The sequence below is a fragment of the Zootoca vivipara genome, chromosome 10 (genome assembly GCF_965207765.1).
Source record: "Zootoca vivipara chromosome 10, rZooViv2.hap1.1, whole genome shotgun sequence".
In the NCBI taxonomy this organism is placed as follows: domain Eukaryota; kingdom Metazoa; phylum Chordata; class Lepidosauria; order Squamata; family Lacertidae; genus Zootoca; species Zootoca vivipara.
This window is the reverse complement of record NC_142593.1, coordinates 59,104,682-59,113,220: the sequence shown is the minus strand read 5'-3', so window position 1 is coordinate 59,113,220 and position 8,539 is coordinate 59,104,682. Positions and strand designations below refer to the sequence as shown.

The window sequence follows — 8,539 nt, the reverse complement described above, 5'->3', positions numbered from 1 at the left end:
GACCAAGCAACGGGAGCTCACCCCGTTGCGGGGATTCAAACCACCGACCTTCTGATCGGCAAGCCCTAGGCTCTGTGGTTTAGACCACAGCACCACCTGCGTCCCGCTAGCATCTAGATAAAAGGTAAAGGGACCCCTGACCATTAGGTCCAGTCGTTCCCGACTCTGGGGTTGCGGCGCTCATCTCGTGTTATTGGCCGAGGGAGCCGGTGTACAGCTTCCAGGTCATGTGGCCAGCATGACAAAGCCGCTTCTGGCGAACCAGAGCAGCACACAGAAACACTGTTTACCTTCCCGCTGTAGCAGTACCTATTTATCTACTTGCACTGCTAGGTTGGCAGGAGCCAACCATCTAGATAGCCAGGTGAATATTCTATCCCTTCTCTCTCCCTCTCTCCCTTTGGGTGTGCATGCACCCAAAAGAAGAAGTGTGCATGCACACGAAAGCTCATACCAAAATAAAAACTTAGTTGGTCTTTAAGGTGCTACTGAAGGAATTTTTTTATTTCCCTTTGGGTGTGTGGGTAAGTAAAGCAATGCTTGTGGAATTAAGCAGGACTTCCAGTGCTCAAAGCTGGAGTGCTATGCTTAATTTCTTTCCCCTTGCCATGCTTGTCTAGCAGCAGGAGAAATGGAAGATCAGCTGCGCCATTTCCCAAGTAGCAGTTGCTCTATGGGAGCACTTGAGTAACAAATCTGTTAGCATATCTATTGCCACCACGATGCTGTAATTTTTTTCTGTGCTGCAAAACATGGCTCCATGCTATGGTTGTTGTGTGGCTATATGCCCTCCTTCCCCGGAATAAAGACTCATGACACCAGGTTTAAGATTTAATTAATTGGGTGGTTAAGGCCACAACTTTATTAAATATGCATGTAGAGCGGAATTGGCTTAGGCGTTGGAACCTAACAGACTATATCCGACTCCAACCCGTGTGTTGAAGTCTGTGAGAAGTTAACCACCAGAAAGGAGCCCCGCGACGTAGATCTACTAGAGCTCCTCCTGTGGCCACCGATGGGGCGTGCCTTACGGCCCAGGCAACTCCAGGCTCAGGACCAAGCCTCGCCCCCGGAATCCTTTAACGGAATTACCTCTCCAAGATAGGGCAGCTGATGACGTACTTGCCCCTCCTCCACTGATTGTTATGCAAATTTCCAACGCCTAACCGCCTAACCTAAGTTGTGACGACATGCTACGAGGTAGGCGAAAAACCCATCATGGCTAACCCAGTATGGGAAAAATCCTACCCAGCCCCCTGGCCAGCCAGGGCAACCAACTGACGTCCATAGCAGCGTCCCCTTGCCTCTTATTAAGGGGTGGGCGGGCGGGTGAATTGTTCGCTCCGGCGAACAGCGAGGAAAGAGGGAGCTTTCCCGCCTGCGGAGGCCTTTAAACGGCTTGGCCCCGCCCCGCCCAGCCTCATTGGCCGGTCGGGGTGTGACGCAGGCGGGAGCGCACCATCGCGCAGGGGCTGATCTCGCAGCCCCTACGCGATGGTACAGTCGGGCAGCCCACAACCCCACCTCCGACGCAAGCGCGGAAGTGGCTTTGTGTGGCTATATGCCCTCCTTCCCCGGAATAAAGACTCATGACACCAGGTTTAAGATTTAATTAATTGGGTGGTTAAGGCCACAACTTTATTAAATATGCATGTAGAGCGGAATTGGCTTAGGCGTTGGAACCTAACAGACTATATCCGACTCCAACCCGCCTGCGGAGGCCTTTAAACGGCTTGGCCCCGCCCCGCCCAGCCTCATTGGCCGGTCGGGGTGTGACGCAGGCGGGAGCGCACCATCGCGCAGGGGCTGATCTCGCAGCCCCTACGCGATGGTACAGTCGGGCAGCCCACAACCCCACCTCCGACGCAAGCGCGGAAGTGGCTTTGAGACCCGGCGCTTTTGGTCCCTTACCACCTTAAGTTGAAAAGGTAACTTTTTTGCATAATGAATGTATTCAAGTGTGCTCAGTTTTCATAGCTGATAGTCCTAGTTTTAGTTCAGTGTGCACAGCCCTAGAAAGAACTGCCTCAAAGTTCCTATGGGTTCATAGCTGCCAAGTTATCCCTTATTTTAAGGGAAATTCCATTATGCTGAATAGGCTTCCTCGCGAGAAAAGGGAAAACTTGGCAGCTATGTATGGGTTGGTCTCGGATGGATCTGAGGTGGATCTGGGTTCGGATCTTGTTCTACAAACTGAGTCATTGGATGGCCTCGGTTTCCTCTGTCAACCTCCCTACAACATGTGCAGAACAGGAAACGTATTGACAAGAAGACAACTGCAAGGATGGATGAGAGAGGGCCTGTGAAGCCTGGATACAAAAGGCAGCTTTTCTTCTTCTGTCATGGTCATGCTGCTTGTCCGGTGTAGTGCACCCTCCTTTCTCCTTGGGGTTGCATGCGGTTTGTAGTGCCAGCCTGGCCAAATTACAGCCTCAGACTATGCTGCTTTTTGTGCTCAGACAGGTATTGTCTTCTCATGGTCAGCAGTCTGAACTGGGTGAGAGGAGAAAGCTCTGCTCTCGAGGAAAGGACTGGACTGAGTTGAGGAACATTCACACTGCCTACTTTGCGCTAGCAAGGCAAGTTGCACAAAGTGAATGAAGCCCATGCTGAAGGGCTGGCTGAAATGTAGGGGCAAGTCCTCCGTCCTCCCTTGCCTCTTCTTAGTAAGCAATGTGTGACTTCCTCTCTCACTATTTCTGCCTCCATGACTTCCCCCCATGCTACGCACCCATCCGTCTTCATGAAGTGCCTCCTTTAATTTCAGCGCTAGAGTCTCGTTTTTTTTGTTCTAATGGAAACCAGTTCAAGCTGGAGTCAAAAAGAACCAAAATGGACTGATCCACCACTTAGAAGAAGAAGTGGGTCACCATCAACACCACTGAGCAGAAATTCACGGCAGGAACGTATCTCAGTAAGCACAGGTCCCTAGGGTGAACAATCTGTTTGAATTAATGGGGTGCCTAGGAAGAAATTTGGGGGACTCAATCCTGACTTCAGTGCCTGCGCGTGGGAAGTGGTGTGCAAACAATGCAGAAGTGAACTGGCCAGTGTAGAAGTCGTGTGCCTATAGAGTCACTGTTAATTATCCTGCTTGGAAAGTCTGTCTGAAGATGCAGCTCATGTCAAAGCAACCCTTTCAGGTTCTCTCCCTGCACATTTAAGACTCCTGCTGCTGAGGGCCATCAGGAATGTTGGGCTGCCATGATATCCCCCACAGCGGCCACTAAGGGGAGCCTTCGGTCCATATTTTGGCTCCATGGCACTGACCAATGCTTTTGTTAGCTTTGCAGATGCACATATGGTAGAATATTATCATTTTATGGTTACAATTATGAGCAATTTGAAAGAAAATGACAGCTAAATTATGCAGCGTTCTCTATATTTGTTTTAATCTTGCACTTTAAATATGTAAAGGGGAGGCGGGGAGTAGTACACCTATTTCTTCGTGTTTGGAAGATTTAGTCTCACTCTTATTTCTCTCTGTTCCACCCCCACCCCCACCCCCTGCACTTGCTATAGCTTGGGCTGAGTTTACTTTGTGTGTGCATTGCAAATAGAACAAGTTTTCTCCCACAAATCCTATATCATTAGGAAAAAAATGTGTGTCCCAAAGCCACAATTTTTGTGTGACAAAGGCAGCTCCAAGGGCCCCTGGCTGCTCCTTGTTGGAGGAGCTTTGATTACTAGCAGTTGAGCCAACGGAAGCACCCAAAGCCAAGACAGATTTTGCAAAAGCATCTCTATAGGTGTAGTTTGCACTGACTTTCTTGGTCAGGCTCTGGAGGGCCTTAACCTGTGCAGAATGTAAACAGAGAGCAAAGTCTTGCGATTGGTAACCAGCAAGCCTTGGGTCCACCATACCCTTCTAATCCTCACTGCAGCACCTAGAGCTTAACTCAGCTTGAATTTAAAGAACTCTGGTTGAATTTACAGAAACAGTGCTTTCTGTTCTCTTCCGTCTTCCAAGGTCCAACTAAATATTGTGTCAAAATGATTGGAAATTGCGACTGAATTTCTTTCTGTGTTATATACAAGCAGCTTAGCTGTTGCCTGTGCATGTATGAACCTGACTTGCAAAGAGTCAAGCCATTGCCTGTTCTGCTGGCCAATTTTGTGTTCTCTAACTGGCAGTGGCTGTCCAGAGTCAAAGGGAAAAAGCTTTTTCTCAGCACCAGTTGCCCGAGATGCTTCTTAGGCGGAGCTGCCAAGGATTGAACATGGAATCTTTTTACACCCAGAACGTGTGTTCTGCAGCTGGGGTGTGATCCTGTGTGTGAGAGAAAATCAGCCATCTTCTGTCTGAATCCGTCCTTGTTGAGTCTGTATTCCTGTTTTTGCCTTCTGAACAACTGTTGTTATTCAGCCTAGGTGGAAAACCTGTAGTCAGCCAAGCCCCAGGACAGCACGAAAAATATCACCATATCCATGTTGCTAAACAGAACAGGGACTGTGATTTTAAGGTATATAAGGAGAGCTGGGGAGGGGCCTTTATCTTCCCTCCCAGCACTTACGATGTATGCAAGATTGGTGCCTCCACACTGCAGCACAGAGGTGGCGATCTTCGGGACATTGCAAAATTTTGGGAGGGAAGCCCCCCTTTCCTGCATTTTGAAAAACGAGGCCAGGGATTATGGAGTGAGAGAACGTACTGCCCTCAGGGCCAGCCCCAGATGCCCCCACTAACCACTAACCACCCCTGCCCAAGAAGTCCAGATTCAGGCCTGCTTACTCTCCTTGATCTTTTGGCTACTTTCATAGAATCATAGAGTTGGAAGAGACCACAAGGGCCATCCAGTCCAACCCCCTGCCAAGCAGGAAACACCATCAAAGCATTCTTGACATATGGCTGTCAAGCCTCTGCTTAAAGACCTCCAAAGAAGGAGACTCCACCACACTCCTTGGTAGCAAATTCCACTGTCGAACAGCTCTTACTGTCAGGAAGTTCTTCCTAATGTTTAGGTGGAATCTTCTTTCTTGAAGTTTTCATTCTTCAATTCTTCATTCTTCTTCCATTTTCAGTGTTTGATAAGGAAAAGGTTCTGACCTCCTTTGCCTGGTCCTCAGACCTTAGTCGGCACAGAGATTCCTTGAGAAAGAGTACTTTGCAGAATGCTGCTTTTATTGTTGAAAAAAGTCTTCTCCAACCACGACCAACAGCTTTTATAATATCAAACGCAACCAGCTTTCTGCCATCCGACCAACCCACACCACACACAATCAATGACCACTCTATATATACAGGCATATGTAGGTGAAAGGTTGCATGAGCCATGCAGGCTTTGCCGATTCATTGTAGGCCACTGACTCATGCTGACTCAGTTCCTTTTGTGTTAAAGAAACAGCGGCTAATTTTAAGCCGTGACATCGATACTATGACAATTCTGGAGCATTTCAGGGAAGTGGGTGTTGGGGGCATTGTGCTTCAGTGGCTCCACTCCTGTTTGTAGGGCTATTTCCAGAAAATAGTTATGTGAGGCTATTTCATTCATTCATTCATTCTATTTGGATGCCACTTTTTTACACACACACACACACACACACACACACACACACACACACGGACAGACAGACAGACAGACAGACAGATGATGCTCAAAGCAGCTTACAACAAAGAAAACACAGATGGATTTCAAACATACACTACAAAACAATTTTATATTAACATAGCAAAACAATCACAAATAAAATAACATACAAAAAACAGGCTCCCATACTAGAACTGTAACGACATGGAGCATCGCACTGCAAATATAACAAGGGAGCTTCCTAGTTTCACCTTAGTCCTCAAAGCACCCTTCCCATGATGTTGCTCACATCCTGAGATATCCTGTGGGGTTCCACAGGATTCCATCTTGTCCCCCATGGTATTTGACATCTATATGAAGCCCTGGAGATGCACCAGGAGGTTTGGAGAGTAGTGTCATCAATATGTTTAGCTGTCCCTAGATATTAATGAGCAAAGTCACAGGATCATAGAATTGCAGAGTCGGAAGGGAACCGAGGGTCATCTAGTCCAACCCCCTGTGATGCAAGAACCTCAACTAAAGCATCCATGACAGGTGGGCAGTCCTGTGAGTGGATGCAGGTACTCAGGATTGATGACATGATTGTGCCCCTGTTGGCAAATAAAGGCAATAGAGAGTGATTTTGAGTGAGGGCGAGTTAATGTAAAAGCAAACACTTTTGCAAGGAACATTAAGGAAAGGGAGGTGGCTTTGGCAATGTCAAGCAAAACCATGAGAAATGGTGACTAGCTTTTGGTTCAGCCATTCCAGGGATTCAATAGTTTTCTTTGGAAACCTGGACACAGTTTTGTTTTTGTTTTTAAAAAGGCTTGAACAACCATTTTGCCTTCATGCAAAAGTGAATAGGTTGCAGTGACTAATTAGAATTTTTCTTTGGTAATTTGGTTTGGAAGCAGACTCTGCAATTTTGTGATTCTCTACTGCCCTCTGTGTTTTTGGTGGTGGTTTAAATATGTTATGTTCAAAAACATCTTGGCAAACAAATTCAGGTTGCTAAAGGAGCAATGGCATGTAAATCTCCCTTCGGTAGTTCATGAAATTTCCATCGTTTGTGGAAATAAATCATATCGGCAATTTTGACCGATGTAAGGAGCTTAGTGTTTTTCATTGCTTTAAAAATCAATTTTAGCAACTACTGTGCAGGTGGTATGGGTGGAGATGGAAGGATTAGTTTTCCAAACAACTCATTCAGCTGATTAGGAGGCTGCATCTTTAAGTTACTGTGGCCTTATTGATGCCAGATGGGAGCAGAAAAATTTGAATTTGATATCCTGGCTGTGCCAGCTGAAAGCTGGGAATCTTTCCCTTTGTTTGGAGTGCTGGTGCCTTTTTTCTTTAAGGCAGGTAACCTCCGCGTGGCTCATTTGTATGCACCGTGTGCCATCCCAGCTCACTTCAAAGTGTAATCAAGTCATGAACTAATTATGATACCATATTCCCAAAGAATGTAAATTTAATTTCCTTTCAAACACAATGGGAGTGTATTAGCCATTCCTTTATATGAAAGCTATACTATTCAACAATAGAACGACAACACTTCAAACAGAAGTGAGTGGCTTAACTTCTGCAGGCGTGGTGACCTTTTCCCTTCTCTTTTCACACTTGCACCTTGGTTTAATTGACTGGCTAACTGCTTGCTAGCATTATGCTATTCAAATCTCCAGTTCCTAGCTTCTCGCTGGACAGAAATGGGATACATTTCTGCCTTGCGCCTCTCCTTTTATGTTTCTGCAGCCCGCTTTGCTGAACACCCCAATTCTCCAGAGGACACTGACTTTCCTGGAGTTCACAGCTTGAGCAGAACCTTTTCTTTATTAAAGAAGGGCCTTGTGGGAAGTTTCCTAGCAGGTCCTTCGCTTGCTTGAGCTAAATAGTCCACATAAGCTCCGCAGTATTAGAACACGAGAAGTAAAGTTGTTCATAAAACATTTTATTACTTTCTGTCTTTGCCGCACCTTCAGATTTTAGCTAATAAACTCTGCAGGGAAGTTGCTTGGCTTTACCCTTTTCCTCGGCCATAATTCAGGCAGGCACCCCCGTGGTCATTGTTTCTGGGCTTCCGAAAGTGCACACAGCATGTGCCAGGTGGCGTGTGATGTTTGGGACTGTCTGGTCTAGGGGAGCGACCAGAGCTTCTCGGAGCTTGTGCGTCCTTTAAACCCAGGTTTGCTCTCTGTTTACGTATTTCGCGACAGCTTGCATGAAAGCCCTTCCACATTTTTGGAAAAAGTAAAACGCTTAATAATATATATTCTTGCTTGGGTGTGTGTGTATTTTGCCATTATTGGATAAGTGAATTCTTGGAGTACTAAGCCTAGACCGTTGAAAAAAGAAAAGCCTTTTGCGATTGGCAGAAGCTATCACGGTGCATCAGATATTTTGGTGGGTTTGGCCATGGGAGAACCAGGTTTAAATCCTTCTCTGTCCAGAAGTGTGTTGGTATCATGTTCAAGTAGCACTCAGAAGACAACTGCAAGAAGACTAGCCAAATTTACACGGATCTCCTGAGCATCACTACGGTTGAAATTATGGGTAATCTGACAAGCCCCCTCCCTGTCGCCCACAATCAGAGCCTCCAAGCCAGGTTAGCTTCTCTTGCTATGAGCAACAAAAGCTTCTGGCTGTTTATTTCCACTGACACTCCCAGCTGAAGCATGCTTGGTTACTCATACTGAGTTTGAGACTATACCCTCTAGTGAACTAGACATTTATTCCACAGCTACGAAAGCTGTCATGATACAATGCTTTGTGAACATATGACATCACTCTGGGTTACACCCCTCCCCCACCAAGAAATGCAGTTACAGTGGTACCTCGGTTTATGAACACAATTGGTTCCGGAAGTCTGTTCATAAACTGAAGCGAACTTTCCCATTGAAAGTAATGGAAAGTGAATTAATCCGTTCCAGATGGGTCCGTGGCATTCGTAAACCGAAAATTCATAAACCGAGGTGTTCATAAACCGAGGTTCCACTGTACTGTATGTTTCTGTATTGCTATCTCTGTGTTGG

General features: G+C 46.4%; 1 protein-coding gene across 8 annotated transcripts in view; it reads left to right on the top strand.

Moving 5' to 3' along the window:
* KIAA1328 (KIAA1328 ortholog) overlaps window positions 1-8,539 on the top strand; it is a 200,859-nt gene that overhangs the window by 72,409 nt on the left and 119,911 nt on the right. The window lies entirely within an intron of this gene.